The sequence below is a fragment of the Meleagris gallopavo genome, chromosome 5 (genome assembly GCF_905368555.1).
Source record: "Meleagris gallopavo chromosome 5, MGAL_WU_HG_1.1, whole genome shotgun sequence".
NCBI lineage: Eukaryota > Metazoa > Chordata > Aves > Galliformes > Phasianidae > Meleagris > Meleagris gallopavo.
The window spans coordinates 5,075,171-5,093,647 of NC_139408.1; the positions used below are offsets into that span (position 1 = coordinate 5,075,171).

Here is an 18,477-nt window from a genome sequence, read left to right on the forward strand (position 1 = left end):
CAGTGCTTACTCAGCAGTATATTTTCCATATTTATACTGACATACAATGACTGAGGATTTAGCAACACCCTATGGTGCTGAAATGATTGTTTTCTGCTTCCAGTGCTTTAGCCTTTTGACCAGTGTTGCAGTACGTTGTTCTTGAAAGGAAAAACAGAAGGAAAAAAAAGTGGTGGAAGCTTACAGTCAGTGATTAGGGTATATTCTTAGAGAAAACACTAGGATTAGAAGCTATTGATCTATAGACTTGTATCAAGCAGTAATAATGCTAATGTTTGCAAGACAAGTGTCTAGACCAAGAACAGTGTTCTTTAACAGTAATTACTTTGATGCTTTCCAGCATCACTTTCAACTGAGGTAATTTGGAACGAGGTGCTCTGTGTTACGGTTCATTTTTTTCTTTGTGAGAAGGAGAGAAGTGGGAAGACATTTATCTGCTTTCTTTTATTTTCTTTATCTTCTTTCTCCAAAACCATAATGGAAATGACAATATAAATCTTAGTTTAAGTAGAAAAGACAGAACAAATTCTGACATCGTTTAAAAAAAAAAGTGGTATGGATTTTTTCTTGGCATTGTTTCTATCACTACCATCTCATTTGGGATTAAAAAAAAAAAAAATTGGTGATTTTGGTACAATTCTGTAGTAGTACTGCTAGTAGTACTTCTTTACCCACTTAGGGCTAGAATGACTATTTCTGCAATTCTGAGCAGAATTCTTCCTCATGCAGAAACCACTCCAAGCACGTACTGTATCTCTCTTGCAGTATATATGAGGCTGAAAGTATAAGTACCTGATTTCAAACTACCTTGAAGTTTCTCCGTCATGAGAAAGAGCAACATATTTGTAACCACTTCTGGTTCTGTCCCAACAAGGGAAGACCGTGGGCTGCTAAAATATCTTAGCTTTATAAAGATCCCAATGGTTTTGCAGTCTTCATGAAAGTTTGCCTGTTCAGGTGATACGTAGTCCTTGGGAATATTAAATGGCCTTGCAGGATTCCACAGAGTAAAACATACTTTAGCTTTAAATCAATTATTTGATCATTTTTTTGGTAATGGCTAGGAAGAAGAGCTCATTTAACACCTTTGCAGTCACTGTGTACCATCCACTGGATCACCATGACTCAGTGGGATCCTCACAGAACCTATGTGAGGAAAAAGGATAAGAAATTGGTAACTAGTTCAGCAAGGACAGAATCAGCAGCACTCAAAGATTTTGGATGGAGAATTCTCTACATTCAGGGCCTATAGAAAAAGTTCATCTCTCTTTACCTAAATTTGGGAATATAAGGAGACGAGGCAGACTCTTGATGCAAATCAGAGTGACTGTTGCTTGTGTTACAGGAGCCAACTTTTGGCTTTACTCTCTTCGCATATAAACAAAAAGCGCAGAGATTAACCCTGTGTTCTCATTGTTCCAACTTCGCTGTATCCTGTTACAAACACAATAACTCTTGGATATTCTGAGCAATCTAATCTTCTGTTTACCCTTCAGGGAGCCATCTAATTCCATGACATACAAGACCTTCTGCTTTTGAATTTGTGAGAATTATATTTTTTTAATGACTTCTCTGACAGTTTAAAATGTTGTTCCATATAGGTGGGGAATGGATGATGTACTGTAGTAATTGTGAAATATTTATCAAATCCACAGTGTCCCAGATACATTGATAACCATTCTAGTTTGTTTGTCATTTGGATATTTTAAGACATTATTTGACATAGAAATTGTCTTCCTTTGCTTTTCTTAACGTTTGGTACTGTGAGTGGTTCATGGGATGTTGTTAGTTCTCTGCACAGCATTGGTAGTGCAAATGGTGACTGACAGAATGTGTACTCAATTGGCGGTAATTTGATGAGTGTGGGACAATGTGCCTACTGATCTGCAAAAGTGAAGAATATGGCATCACATAAGCTGTACTTCAGTTTATCTGATAATTCAGTAGGGAGCTCAAAAGAATAAACTGTTATCTGTAAGTAATTGGACATTGCACACTGACAGGAAGAGCTGTCCATCATAGCTGAAGGATGGCTCTGTTCGAAACAGAATCTGGCTAATTTAGTGTTGAAATTGTGTCTGGATCCATGCCACCATGAAAAGAAGAAAACAATGCTTTCCATTTAAGAGCCTCTCTCTGAGGTCAGTGACTGTACTGCAATGTGAGAATTAGTGTAGTCCCTTCCAGTATTCAAAGAAATGCAGTGCTGTGTTTTGGATGGAACCAGCTCAGATCGTCAGTTGGCATCTGCAGCTTTATGCCTGCTATGAATCTGGCCATGCACCAAATGGAGACATCTTTTAATTGTGAATACTGTATCTTTGCCAGTTCAATGAGCACTTGCTATATTTTGTTCCAAATCAGTATTTTAGACTGGATTCTTAGCTAAGCTCTTTAAGAGCATCCCCTGTTTAACACAGTGAAAAACAGTGTTACATGATGACTTGTTTCCAAACGTAAGCTAGCCCCTTTGGGAAAACTGCATTGTATGGAATAGGGCTCTCTCCAGACTTTTCCTATGGGAACACGTTGCAGCCTTTCTGCAGCTTTCAGTCATTTCAGACTGTATTGCCTCTGTGTGATGCTGAGCAATCCAATGCTTTCCTTCTTACTCACCTGCAGAGCTCCTTTTGAAATCCTCCTCATTTGTTCTGTAGCAAGCAGGATCCTAGAATCATAGAATGGCCTGGGCTGAAAAGGACCACAATGATCATGTTGTTTCAACCCCCCTGCTGTGTGCAGCGTCGCCAACCATCAGACCAGGCTGCCCCAAGCCACAGCCAGCCTGGCCTTGAATGCCTCCAGGGATGGGGCATCCACAACCTCCTTGGGCAACCTGCTCCAGTGCATCACCACTCTCTGTGTGAAAAACTTCCTCCTAATATCTAACCTAAACCTCCCGTCTGAGTTTAAGACCATTCCTCCTTGTCCTCTCACTATCCACCCTCGTAAACAGCTGTTCCCCTTCCTGTTTATACGCTCCCTTCAAGTATTGGAAAGCCATAATGAGGTCTTCCCAGAGCCAAGAAGATGTGGAGGAGGAGAAGAGAAAATCATGTATTTATGTGGAGTATAACACCATTTAATATATCTCTTTCCTATCACCCCTGTCTTTCACTAAGGAAATCAGTGCTAATTAAGAGTGGACTCTTACTTTAGGCAGACTATAGTAACTGAGCCTACTGTTGTGAATGATGCTCTCCTTTTCCTTTTACATGCTTATGTTAATTAAAGGCCTTAAATTCTCAATAAATCCAGAAAAAAATAGTTAACTTTTCAGAATTATTCTTGATAAATGCCAGGCACTACTGTCATATGTTTCAAGTCTGCGGGTCTTGGAAAGCTATGGAAAAGAACTGTATTACAATACTACGATGTATCTGGGGAACTGAGTTGAAAATACCTGTTCCAGCTTTCATTATAGGATGAAAGGAGCAGAGACAGAAAATGAGGTCAAATTGAGGACATAGAAGGCTGGTAATGGAGTGACAAGGACTGAGCTTGAAATCCCATTTATCTATCTCAGTGCTGTGATATTCAGTGATGTCTAACGTATTAGCGTCAGAAAAGATTCAAATGGTTTCATGAGACGGCTGACATACACTGGATACCACAGTGAGAGACAAAGTGCTAATAAACATTTTGATCTCTGAAAGTGAGGCTATAACTTGGGATTTTAATTCCTTTATGGGCTGAAGCACAAGGTGAAGAACAAGCACTTGCTGAATAACAGATAAATGCTGAAGAACAAATAAATGGTTCATTTACCAAGTTGTGTTTGATAAATGAAGCACAACTGGGACAATGGTGCTGCAAATGGATGTGTTTCGTTCGTTGCTCTCCTATGTCTTTAGCTTGATGATTTGTGCAGCTCTGAAGGGAAGCAGTGTGTCAGGGGCCTGTGCATTTGGAGGTTCTGACAGGTGAGTGTGAAAGGTTTGCTCAGCTGCTGCTTGGGAAAGGAATTGCTGCTGAAAACCTAACTTGTAGAAATACAGCTGTCATCCTGCAGTGGAATTGCTCTTTCAAACAGGTAAAAGAGAAAGAACAGCAGCACTTGTGGAGGAGCTGATAAGTAGTTAAGGATGAAGATGAACACTTCTTGACAGAAACAGAAACAATGGGCTTATAACAGACTGAGCTATAGTATTGGAGTTTCCTTTAAGATTGACCATAAAACTGTAGGAAGATTTACAGAAACGGAGGAAGAACTGAAACATGCATACATTTCTCTTAATTCAAATAATGAATGACTATGAAAGCCTTGCTATTTTCAGTAAAATGACTGAAGAGCCATCTCCCCCCCTTTTTACAGTGGGATTGAAATATCAGACCTGAAACATGCTTTTCATTTCTGTAGAACATTGTCTGGATGGAGAGGAGAAAAATAAAAAACAAGCAAACAAATAAAAATAAGGCCTTCTGGAAGAAAAAACATTAGGCAGATATGATCCACAGAAATTAAATGGGGAGCACTTTTAAGTCAACTTTGAGCCAAACTCACATCTTTGGGGAAGTTTCCACTCAATGATACAATGGAACAGTTCAACAGTTGGCAGTGCTGTCAAGTAATGCCTGTGTGAGTGAGATGTTACAAGGAATGGATTGTTTGAAGGATTTTTATCTTTTGAAGTATTTCTTTTTAGAGGTTCAGTAGGAAGGTGAAGCATAATAATATACAGTGACTTACAGAATTTACCAGACTTACTGGTAGAATAAACAGAAGGGACCAAATCCAGCCTCTTCTAACCAGTCATAAATGTTTGATTGTTCACTAGTTAATTCCTATAACTTCCTGTTGAAATTAGTGAATTGAAATAATTTTGTTCCTTCATAAAATGCTAATGTGCAAGATCTTTTACTGAAAACTCAGTTTCTGATTAAATTTGGTATTAGTATGCCACTGTTGAATTCTTTAATTAAAAGTGGTAAATTGCTTCCAGTGGAAACAATTTGTCATTATTTAATTTATGGTGATGTTGTTCAAGTTTTCTGCACCTCATCAGTTGGAACTTGGAGAAATTTTAGTTTACGCATGTAATTTTCATGATCAAAACTATTATGCTAGAAACAATTCTGTTCTGAACAGTAATTGCAAAATTATTTTTATTTAGCTGGTATAGAGTCATAGAATCACCAAGGTTGGAGAAGACCTACAAGGTCATACTGTCCAACCATCCACCTATTACCAATAGTTCTCACTAAACCATGTCCATCAACACATCATCTAAACATTCCTTGAACACCTCCAGGGCTGGTGACTCCACGCCTCCCTGGACAGCTCATTCCATGCCCGACCACTCTTTTGGAGAAGTAGTATTTCCTAATGTCCAGCCTGAATCTCCCCTGGCACAACCTGACGCCATTTGTACAGGCTAGTAATGTATTAGCTTCTGCTTGTGTGATCTCAAAACTTTCTTAGAGATTTTTAGGTCAAAATCATATTTCTTTAATTTCTTTTGATAGTTAAGTATTGTTAAGACTTGACAAGGGCAGATTTTTTTTTTTTTTTTTTTAGTAGCTTCACAAATTCTACCCTTGTTGAGTCACTGTACTTGACTTTCAAAAATTCACCGTTTCATTAAATAAGAGATGTACTTTTTTTTTGGTGGTGTCTTTTCATTAATTCTTTCTGGCACTTTATAGAAGAAAAATGTATGATAATTTCTGGGGAGAGATTTCTTAAGCAATTATGTAATGGAAGGACTAGAAATTGGATAGAAAAAGTGAGACCTGATCCTGTATTGACCATAGCTGTACTATCTTAGTTCGTAAAAGATGACTTGTTTGTACTTCTGAAGTAAGGTGCTTCAGATTTTATGCATCTTTTCATTCTCTTTATAGGCCCTCTGTTGAAGCTTATGCTGTTATCGTAAAGGTTATGTTATCTTTAACTGTAGCACTGGTACAACTTTTTGATCTTCATGAATTGTTTCTTTCTGTTTTATATTTACTCAATAATGATGGACATGGTATTTTTTTCTGAAAAAAAAAAAAACAGGGAAGGAAAGCTTGAAAGCAATAAATGATAATGTTTTGAATTTGGCAGGTTAATTTTTAGAGAGATCTGTAGGTGTCTATAAGCACTCATTGATGTGTAAGTAGAAATGATAAAAATAATGGAACTATGCTTTGAAAGTAATACTTAGTTTCTGTGTTTTATGCACTGAACATTGTTATGACTTGAAATCAGAATGAAACTATGTCATTTACCAAAATCAGTACTTGTTCATAGTATCAAGTGCTATCTGTGAACAGTTATTGGATAATTCCTCCTGACAAGAGTTGAGCAATAGCAACACAAAACCTTGTTTCCAATTTTACTGAAAACAACACTAAATTTCAGCTTTCTTATGTGGTTAAGTTACATTTCAGACAGTAAAATTAGACCATTCAATTGATTTTGCTGTTGTGAATTAACGTCTACATGTTCCACAGAGTTTATATCTTAGATTTAAGTAATCTCTATGGAAGTACTTGATTCATATATCCTTTAATGTGTTTCTAGAAACAGTAAGGTACGGTTACATTTAATATTAATGCAAAGAGCAAGCAACTAGTTAAGATGTTAAGTACAGCTATGCAAACTAATGCTTAGCTGCACTCTGTTGCAAGCCATAAGGAAATTTAAAATGCAGATTTTATTGCACATAAGAGCATTAACACAGGAAATGGTTACAGTAGCAGAGTTAAAGCTGAGGAATGCTTGCATCCACTCCTAGTGGGGATTATTGCTATCTCAACAGCTTTGGTACCCTTGGGTGCAAATGATGTTAAAAAGTTCAATTAGCCTTGTTAAACTCTGATGTGAGGTATGAGGTTAGCTTCCAGTTGTGAGCATATCTAATTCAGAGTACCATTCTACTGCCTCAGAAAGAGGGGTATAGCAGGTTTTTTAATTCAGCTTGCATGCAATACTTGTACTGTGAGCTGCTACAAGCAGAAGTTAGACTTAGCTCAAAGGTCTGTAGAGACCCTTAATGTCTTTTGTGATATCTAGCTTAAGTGATGATTTCTGAAGGTGATGGCACCAAGAGAAATAGTCATTCTTTTAAGTCCAATTGTTGTAATTTGGCTACTAATTGTATCTAGTCTCCAAGCAGGCAGAGATCAAATATGCAAAAATGTGAATAGAGATCTATTTTTACTTTTTTATAAAGAAATATCTTTTTGCAGTTAAGGAGATTTTTTTTCTGCTCTTTTTTTTCCCATTCTGTTTGTACTATATAGTAATCCATAGCTTGTTTCCAGACTTTTCAGAGCCATCTTCTACTGAAAATGTTTACTGGATTTAACATCATCTTTTCAAGAGATTTTGTCTATGACTGCTGGCAAATGTGGCTGCTTTGTCCCTCAGTTTTCTGACAGAAGGATGGTGGGAAGTACTTTCTTTCTCTGTACCTTTTAATTCATTAAGCCTATATTTAAACCTCTTTGGAAACCGGTATTCATTCTAAGTGTGTGAGGTGAGGTCAGAGCTCCCATATATCATGTAGTTCTGTATGCTGTACATTGGCGTGAAATACATTTGTGAAGTGTTCCTTTAGAATGATTTTGTCTTTAATTACATAATTGGAAAGTAAGCCAAAGGGTTAGCATTCCATAGTATAGCCTGTATGGTTTAATACATATCTGCCTCTGGTGGAAATAGAAAATTCATTTTAGTCTTTTATATGGATAACATCTACAATATCACAGTTTGGCTACGAACACTTTATAAAGCTATTAAAAAGAAAAAAAATAGTACATCTAATTTGGAAATAACTATTAGATGAAAGAAGCTAGTTTCAAAGATGAAGTAACCAACCAAATGACAACATGCCAACGAAGTCTACAGATGTGGTAATAAAATATATACAATCTACATGCACACTTTTTCAATAATGGTATAGATTGAGGGAAAAATACACCCACAAGCCTGTCAAGCTAGTATTTGTGCTGTGCATTTAACCTGCCCAGAATTCATGCAGTGATGAGGACAGGGTAGGCCTCTTTTCACCATGGAAGAGTTTGCCTTTTAATATCAGGAATTCAATAGTTTTTAATTCACCCACTCACCTCATTAATTTTAATACCAATACATCTCAGCAAACTAGCCAGCAGTCAGAAAGATGCTTTCAAGTTTAGTTACTGTTAATGTTGCATATGCAACAGTGCCCAATTAAACAGCTTGTACTACTACATGTAAATGGAGTAATCTAGTGACAAAAGCAAAATACTGTGGATACTGTGAAATTTATAGAAGAGTGTTTCAGACCTGCTTTTTCTGGTTTTCAGCATTAATCAGGAGCTTCAGTTGTGGACACAGTGTATGGTTAATGATCTTTGATGGCAGCTAATTATCTTTTCAATTACAATGTGCAGTGCAAGTAATTGGAAGATTTTGTTCACATTATCAGAATAATTCCTTTTCCTGCAAATATAAAAACATGACATAAATGTCCATCTAATGGAAATAGAAAAAGGACTATGTGTATGAGTCACTTCTTTGTTATTTTCTAATGTCACATCAAAGCTATTTTTCATCTCTTCTTTTCCAGATATGTCAGAGCTGTAGTTAAGTTTTGCCAGGAAAGAAAAAAAAAAAAAAAAGGAGGAAGATGTATTTGTATTTTCTTGACTAGTATGTCATTAGACCAACAAGTCATATTTGTTCAGTAGAAATATATAGTCACCGTTAAAAGAACTGCATGAATCACTTTGTTGTTTTCTATTCAAGTGTGGACTTAAATGATCTGATACCAATTTGCTTGGTTTTATCTACTGGAAAACACCAACTTCAGGGAAGATTAGTGAATGATAAATGACTCTAAAATAGACTTTCTGTTTGCATCATTAGCAAAGACTTCTGTGTCTGTTCTTGATGAATTCAGTCACATGCAACAGCTCTAGTGCAGTTAAGGAAATGACAACTGCATTTTTTCTTTTTGTCCATTATTCTCTGCAGCCCCTTGAACTGACAGCTGAAGTATTTGGGAGAATTTTTTCCTAACAGCAATTGCAGATATCACATATATTGTGATCAAAAGTGTCCAAGTCATGTCAGTGAGACCAATTTGACGTTGTGCATTTCTGTACAAGTGAATGTGAGTGTACAAATGTGAGAGGGGATTGGAATGTACAGGATTGTGAAGATTTTGGATGAGGTAGTGGGTTATTATTGTGGGAGTGTGCCTTGCTAAGCATCCCAAGAGACTTGGAATGGGCTGGAGTCCTGGAGAGGGCTAATGAAGAAAGGTGGGAAAATAGCTTTGTTGCATTTTACTTTTGTTCTTGCAGTCCATGATTCTTAAAATTGCAGCACAGATTTGTTCATTTTTATGTAGATCAACCACAATAAGTAACAAGGTATGGATTTTACACTGCAAAACTTAGAGCATGTTGAGCATGCAACAAAGCCAACTAACTGTATGAATAAAGAATAATCATAGAATACCTTTTTACAGGTAGGAACAGCTGAACTATCTCATGAATAGATACAAGTATTTGTTGTGTTTCAAACTGTTTCAATCCACGATAGAAATAATCATGATGTGAGTGTTGATGGATAATACCCCAGCGAGGAACTGGTACTTGTTTCATAGTGATTTCTAATAGTGTCGTTGTTTTTCCACATCAGATACCTGGTTGTCTGGAGACGATATAATGTATGTATTTAGGAACATCTTATAGTCACTGCTGTTGGATGAATAAATGTCAGTGGAAGAGGTGACTATCAGTAGGCATAACTTAAAGTTGGCTCTTCCTGTATTTATGAGGCTCCAGTTACCTGGAGATTTTCTCCCTTGTGAATATTTTCTTCTGTTGACTTTCATGTCAGTGGGAGAACATCTTGGAGTTTCTCTAGTCTGCAGTGTTCTCCTTAAAGAAGAAATATTTTATATTTAAAAATTTCTGTATGAATAAATGCTAGTGAGATGAGCATTAGGTAGTTTAAAGAATCATTTTGAGAATTTCTCATCTTCTTCTAGCGTTTAGTACTTGGCTCTTTCTTTTTCATATTTGAGAACTGCTCTAGTGAGAAGTTGCTAATATATGCATTTATGGCCTAGCTCTGCTGGGTATGAGTAGGAATGGAGTTAACTTCCTACACAGCAGCTTATATGGTGCTGTGTCTCAGATTTGCTGCTACAACAGTGCTAGTAGCTCACAGATGTCATCACTCTTGTGGTACAGTACTTGCAAAGTCCAAAGCACTTTTTAGTGCTCTGTGTGTTGGGGGTGGGCAGGAGGCTGGAACACACAGCATGGGGTGCTGACCTGAGTGGGGCAGAGGTGTTTGGTGCCATATAGTGTGTTGGTGTCAGTTCACTCCATTGTCACCAAGGTGTGCATCATGCTTGAATAATAAGTAGGATGGCTGTCTTCCAATGCAGCTGTTGCCTGGGGACTGGGTATGGGTCTGCTTGTGGAAGGCAGTCTGCATTGCTCGCCTTTGCATCACGTTTCATCAATCTATTTATTTGTTGTTGTTTTTCCCTTCCTTCCTTGCTTGACCTATTAAACTGCCTTTATCTTGAGCCACTGGTTTGTCACTTTAGCTTTTCTTATTGACCCCGAGGACTACGTGTGTGCATGGCTGCTGGTTGAGGTCAATCTACACTGTGGTCAAAATACTTGCAGACTGAATGCCTTAAGACTGCATTTAGAGATGGACATTTAAAGTATCTTATAAAGTGCATCTTATTGTCCAGGCCTGAAATACAACCTTGATTTATGTTTATGATTTTCCCTCAGAGATTGGTAATATGTCTGTGCTTTTTATGATGCGTGAAAATACTGTTTTGAGAAGATATATAGTCATCCATCCACTAAAAGGCAAACATGAAGAAAAAAGAAGAGAGTTGGTTTCCTAATCATTCAGGAGATTGTATCTCTCATTCATTTCCTGTAACACTCAACTCCATAATAATATTTGTTGTTACTGCTCTATGCAGTGTTCAGCAAAGTAGCTCCTGTTTTCAGTCAATAAATAAGAGACATTTTAACATCTTTCACTTACTGTCTGAACTCTATGGATTTTTTCTGAAGCAGATACTTTCCTCCAAGCTGCTTTGTTTAGATGGGGTGGAGGTGGGAGTATGGGGTATTTTTTTGTTGAGTAAAGGTTTTTTATGTTTAAGACTAAGCAAAATCCCTGTCAATTGTATTCTGAGGAATTCATGCTTAGGTATCATATGCACTCCTTTTAAGTTGTGCAAATTATTAAATTATTCTTATTGTAAATTTTGTGTATCTGCTGTTGTTCAGTGGCTTCTGTAGGAGTAGCATGCTCTTGTGATCTCTTAGGCCCGACCCAATGCTTCTTGTAATCTTCTGTGGACTAGGAATCAATAATGGGAAAAGGCCAACTATTCCCATTGTAAGTTAAGTTTACTCAAAAGTGTGTGTGTATGTGTGTGTGTGCGTGTGTATGTACTTATAGTATTCAAATACAAATTGGAAATACTCTTTGGGAATGAAATTCTTGTTTGGAAAAATGTTTTCAGGATGGTTAGGTTCTAACTTCAGTATTTGCAAATTCTTCATATCATATGGATGGCAGATGGTAGTATCACATGGATTTTGTTGAAAGAGCTTTCTTTTCCATTATCTTCCTGTTTGCATCATTCCTGATTTAAGCTTGTGCAGCACATGAGTGTTACAGAGTTGAAGGATTTAAGAACAGTGTAGTGTCCACAAGAACCTAAAAATAAAAAAAGACCATACATAAGCTTTTATCCTAGTTGGATCATATTTAACTCAAGTTAATTTGTTTTATTTTTAAAGATAGGATTTTTCTGATGCAAGATCCCAAATGCATCTTAAGTTATACCTTAAATTTATTCAAAAGAGAAAATAAGTTTTCTTGAATTTCTAAAATTTCATTTATGTTAGGCATGCTTATCATCTGGAAGCACTTTTTTTGCTGTCAGACTATATTGGAATACTGTGATACAGCAGCAATTCAACTGTATAAAAGCCTCTAACACATTGACTTGATAAGTTACCACGTAGGTATCTGAACAGCGTGTGGTTTCTGTATTTGGGAAATGGGCACATTACTTGATTGCTTTCATCATGAAGTAATTCTAGAAGAGAGCTTAAGTATTTTAAGCATGAAAGATGATATAATTTAAATATAAAGTTCAAAATAATGTAAAGCTGTATTGTACTTAAATGCATGATACTGTAGCTGCAGCGTTCATATAACACTGTTTACATGTTCTACTTGTGCACTGCACAAAGATAAATTCGATACCTGTGATCCTTCTCAGACGTATATTATGATTCTATGATGAGCAGAGACTTCAGGAATAAATCAGCTGCCTGAACTCTGAGGCTCATCGGCAGAGCAGAAAATCCTCATTCTTTCTCACTGGTTGACCTTACATCAATAACATAACTTGTATCTCAAATTTTCACAATAATGCTTAAAATCAAAATTAAGAAGCAGTATAGTAAGTTACTCAAAGTGAGGAATTATGTAAAAATTGGCCAAAATTATCAAATATCAATGGAAAACTTGAAGCTGTTGCATCTCTGGATTGGGAATGCTATTGAAACAAAAGGTGCCTTTTTCTGGTTTTAATATCAAAGATGTCTTGGGAACTAAAATTGCAGAATCACAGCAAGTAGTAAAAACTATTTTGTATCTGAGATCAAATCTTTGCTTAGAGAGGTTGTTGATGCCCCCTCCCTGGAGGCTAGGCTGAATGTGGCTGTGAGCAACCTGGTCTAGGGGGAGGTGTCCCTGCCTATAGCAGGGGGTTGGAACTAGATGATCTAAAAAGTCCCTTCCAACCTAAACCATTCTATGATTCTAAATCTATTTATTTATTTATTTCCCATAGAACTTTCATTATGTATGCTTTGGATTTCATTAGGCACCATTTTGGTTCATGCTATTGTGTAGGAATCATGTAATCTGCATCTGTAATTCCTCTAGATTGCTAAAAATAAATGTAACTATGAACAGACTGGGGGTTGCATCAAGTGCAAAAACAGATTTCTTGGCACTAGGGATACTTCAGAACTAATTTAAACATTATCTGGGAATCAGGAAATCACTTGAAGAGTTAGTACTGTATATTTATTTAAAAATTCTGTCTAAAACCGCTTGAGGCAGTTTGTAGATCCATTCTCACGTGAGTATGTATTGGAATTTATTCATACTACTGTTTTACTGTAAGCACGTGCCTGCTCAGTAATTGTGGCATCTTACTTCAGCTTCCTGCCTCTTACCTGCTGGTGTTATTTACTGGCAGTCATATAAATGTTCCAGAAAGGAAGCAAATGAATATGCCTGAAAGCATCACAAAATTTCATTTCAGTGCTATGAAAAATTTTAACCAATGAAGAGCCAGGTAGAACCAAGCTTCATAACATTATTGTGTACTTATCAGTGTATCATCTAATACAGAACGTAATTATTTCAGCTTAGGTGCACAGCCATAAATTTACTTCTGAAGTTGCATGGTTGTTAAGCTACATTTGGTACTGACTAGGGGGTTTCTTTGCCTGTCTCCTCAGCATCAATAAGAAGCAACTTTCTGAAATTAATTGTGCAAATCTCAGACAATTTCTGTTTAAAGAATTGTGATTATTAAACTGTAATCAGGATTGTAGTCTTTGAATAATGGGAGTAAGATTTAATTTGAAGTTTGAGTCAGACTGAGAGATCCCCATTTATGAAGTCAGAAAACTTAGCAAGACTTTTTCCTCTGCTGTACTGTCTTCATGGCAGGCTCCTGTCTTCAAGCTTGTGGCAGAAGCAGCAGAGGACAGCAGATGATTTCTGTGATTTTGCAAAACACGTTCCTAGAAACGTATTTATACCTCAACAGGAAAATATTAAATCTGACTTGGCAAAGAGACGTGGCATAGAGTCATAGAATCATAGAATCACCAAGGTAGGAAAAGACTTCCAACATCCAGTCTAACTGTCCATGTACCACTAATATTTCCACTCTAATCCATGTCCCTTAGCACCTTGTTTTCACAGTCCTTGAACACCTCCAGACTGTGACTCCACCACCTCCCTGTTCAGCCCATTCCAGAGCCTGAACACTCTTTCAGAGAAGAAATTTTTCCTAATGTCCAACCTGAATATAGATAAACAGCTTTTTCCAACATGCTTTCCTTTTTTCTACTTCAGGTTTCATCATCTTGCCAAATGTCTCATTTAATTTCATGAAGATGTTTCATACTTGTTATTTTTTCCTAAACATAAAAGAACATTATTGGATTGATGTACCATCCTCAGATGAAAATGTAGTTACTTGAGAATAAAAAAAACCCAACCAAACAAAAAAGGCAGATGTTTATCCTTTGGTGGTTGACACAATCATTTGATTTTTGGTGGATTTACAGGGCTGTGGGGTCTCTTGTTTGTTCTGTTTTGGTTTTGTTTGCTTTGTGGAAGGTTTTCAGCCATGCTGAGGGAGGCTTTGCTGTCTGGTGGGAGGCAGAGTGTTTTACTTTCTGGATGGCTTTTATTGTTGTCAGTTATGGAATCCTTACAAAAGAATTTTTAAAGAAAGATTTCAATTCCTGAAAGCTCAATCATTTTCTTTTCTTCAAAGGAAATAACAACAATGGCATGTGGAGGTCATTTAACTCCCTGAAAGCATGTTTATGAGTTAGTATAAAGACAGTATATTTCAAGCCACCACTGAAAGCTTAAGCACCTTGTCTACTATGAATCAGTGAATGTAGGTGGGAAGTATCTGAACTGAACTGCTCAGATACTTCTGTTATTCCTGTTCATTGGAAATACCAGAAATATTCAGCAGTACACCTTTTGTGGTTCTCTGGTGTCACCTTCCAAGCTCGCTTTGGTTCCCTTGTGTGACTTGGCCTTGTTTTCGTCTACTACTTAGTTTCATCTACTATTCATCTACTATTAGTTTTAATATTACCATAAGAATGATCTATTAATATAAAACGCACTTAGGCTTTTAAATTCAGGTATAAGAAACAGAGGGAGGCCAGATAGCGAGTTTTGCTTTTAAATGTATCATTCTTTATGACCTTGTTCTACACTTTCTTTCAGAATACAACACTGAATGAAATTTATTCCAAGATTGTAAGCATTTTAACCTCTTGGGAGAATAATACAGCGCAGAAATAATAATAATAATAATCAGACATTTCACAAAAGACAGTAAAAAAAAACGGTGAGAATTATTCCTATTTCTTTATAATTTTTTTCTGTAGATGTGGTAACGTCACTTCTATTTTTGTCATCTTTCTGCTTTCTTTTCTTCAGTCCTTTCTGCTATGTTGCTGAGTAATGTTTGAGTATTCAGTAGTATTAGCAAACCAGTCAAAATGCTCTACAGTGAAGAGAATATAAACTTTTTTAGCGGTAACATTGAGCTTAGTAGGCCAGTTGAAAACTGAACTATGAAACTACTTGAAAGCTAGAAGGCTAATTGGAGAACTAGAATCATACAATGGCTTGGGTCGGAAGGGACCTCAAAGATCATCTAGTTCCAACTTCCCTGCTGTGGGCAGGGTTGCCAACCAGTAGATGAACTGCCCAGGATCCCTCTAGCCTAGCTTTGAACACTTCCAGTGATGGGGCATCCATAACTTCTCTGGTCAACCTGTTCCAAAATGAGCACCCTCTGAAGAATTTGTTCCTAACATCTAACCTAAACCTCCCCTCTTTCAGTTTAAGTCCATTTCCCCGTGTCCTATCACCTGCTACCTGTCTATCCGACCAAAGGTTGGTCCTCTAGAGTCAAGGTGCTCTTTGATTCAATGTTTAGCTTGAAGTGTCTACATTACTATGGCAGGAAAGCTGATGTTTCTCATCATGATTCCATTCCCAGTACTTCTAGAATACTGTTTGGGTTGAAATAGTGAGAACGTAGTGCATAAGCAGAATGGGTTGGCCATTCTCTTCATACTTAATAAACTAAGAAAGCAAATGCCAGGAGGCTTGGTGGTAATTACTATGAACAATTGCTACCTTGCACAAAAGCTCATTTATTCAAGCAGCCTTTGTTAAAAATAGGCCAAAGTATTTCATAAAAATGTGTTATAAAAACTCTGTTTACTGAGTAGGTGAAATTATTTTATATTCAGACATACTCAATTCAAACCATATTCAGGCTTAGGATTTAGACCTTATTTTAAACCTGACAATCTGTTCAAATTTTCAGTTTTGGAAACTGAAGTAATTTTGGTTAAATGTGAAAAATGAAGTCTTCTGTTACAATGAGTCTTAGTACTGTATAAAATACTCATTCTTTAGGAAGTGCTCGAAGCCACACTGCAATCTGTTTGCTCCGTCTACATATATTGTGTGCACATGTGACAAATGAAAATATCAGACTTCCAGAATCCTATTCCTCTGTGTCTGTAACAACTGGTGTGACATCATGTTTGCATTAATGAATACAAATGACAATTCCAAATTTAAAACTTAAAACCATTTTGATTGAAAATTGACATATTGAATGCAAATTTAACTGTGGAAGCAAAAGCAATAATAATAATAAATCCTTTTCCATTATCTTAGAGCATAAAGATAGTCCTAAAAAGATGTATCCAAAGATGAGGTTTTCTGTCACTGGAGGTGTCACCAAAGCTGTCACAGTAGGTGTTAGCTTGCAGGGATTTATCTTGGCACTATCCTCAATCAGTGCACATGGTTGAAGGATTGAAACAAAAATGAGGAGACATGACGATTGTCAGTACAGTCAACACAAAAGTAATAACTGTGACCTCGATTTTAAGGTTAAGCATACATCTTTCAAACAGTAATAAGATTTTCCTAAACATTTCCAGTTCTGGACAAGCTGTTTCCGTTTCCTTACGTTGATTTGTTGAAACTACCTTGTGAAGACATTAGAAACATTTCATTTATGGGATGGCACTGTTTTTGAGTCCACTGAGTATCACTAAAGCATCCCATGAAATATGCACATGACATGCTTGCCTCCACAGCTCTACCAGCTGAAGGGTATTTAGTAGTTTGTATGTTAAATTAATAGTATATCCTCACTATGCATGGTAAAAAATAAGTAACAGGTGACAGTTAACCAATCAAAGTAGAGGTAACTGCATGGTTTTTGCTATTGACAGTAGGAAGTCAATAAAGCAGAGCAGAGTACTTCGTAAACTCTTACTGAGTAGTGTAAGCTACAGAGTCAGATGAGTATGTCAGAAAAAATGGCACGTTTATGTAGCAATACTTGGCAGTGTCTCTCTATGAAGTACAAAAGAACTCGAAGTGTGAATCTGTGACACGGGTATTTCAGGGAGAAGGTCAGCAGCTATCAAATCAATAATGAAACAGGGTTTTTCTTCATTTATTAATGAGTGCATCAAGCCAGATGGCATAAGTAATTACTACAAATATAAAGCAACCGGTATTGGTAAGAAATATGCTAAATTAAAGATATTCACCTTGAATATTTTGTTTGCTTATGATTTTAAAAAGTTGAACAACTGTGTTATCTAAAATTCTGTGTGCTCTTGAGATTTTTTGACAGAAGAAATCAGCAAACAAAGCTAAAAGCAAGCAATGAACTGTGGAATGTAGTGTTATTTACTGAATGTTTATCTTTAGTGCTGTGAATAATGTAAGAGGAAAAAAAGAATTAAATCCATTGGTTCAATTGTTGAATTCCTACTGTCTTAGTGTCAAATTGAATTCTGAAATAGTCACATTATAAAATCCTGGGTAATGCAGAAAAGGAGTCCGAAAAACTGATTTGTGTAAATATTAGAGCAGCTTTCTTTACTCTGATCACTACTTTTCAAGCAAAAGTTTTCCACTCGTGAAACTTTGGATATATCATGTGTTAGTGGATACTTTTGTAAACTCTTAGCATAGGTGAGTGCTGAGATACAATTTTGACTTACTGTAAATAGATGTGAGTGACTGAAAATCAGTGCTAAGGCTCATTTTAAGAGATTAACCATTGTATTCTTACAAGAAACAACAAAAAAAAAAGGAGTTTGAAATAGGAGGATTTTGTAAAAACTTAATTCTAAACTTAGAATTGATGATGTGCTCTGATCTGTGTGCATACAGCCAACAGATCCATAGTTTTTTGAAGCGGGCCATTTGGCTGTAAAAAGAAACTCGCAAACCATTAATTAAGAGCATGCTATGTATTCTAATGTACTTCTAAAGCAATATATAGGTTTTAATGTGCAAATGGAATATGTTTAAAAAAAAAAAAACTTTCCTGAAAGGCAGAAATATCATGCAGCAAGAAAATGAGCTATCTATCCCTGGTGACTTGAGCATTATCATGTGAGAATCACAGAATGGGTTGGGCTGGAAAGGGCCTTAGGCCCATCCTGTTCCAATCCCTCTGACATGGGCTGGTTGCCACCCACCAGTTCAGGTTACCCAGGATTCCATTAGGGTGTACAGAAGGCAAAATTCATTAGCAGAATGATACAAGGATCTATCTACATGTCTAATTTTCTATGCTTCTGTTTCCTGTGTGAGAGCTGAAGAGAGAAGTTAAT

The 18,477-nt window shown here is 36.6% G+C and overlaps 1 protein-coding gene across 10 annotated transcripts in view; it reads left to right on the forward strand.

The window, feature by feature from the left end:
• LOC100539913 (leucine zipper protein 2-like) overlaps positions 1 to 18,477 on the forward strand; it is a 251,299-nt gene that overhangs the window by 130,309 nt on the left and 102,513 nt on the right. The window lies entirely within an intron of this gene.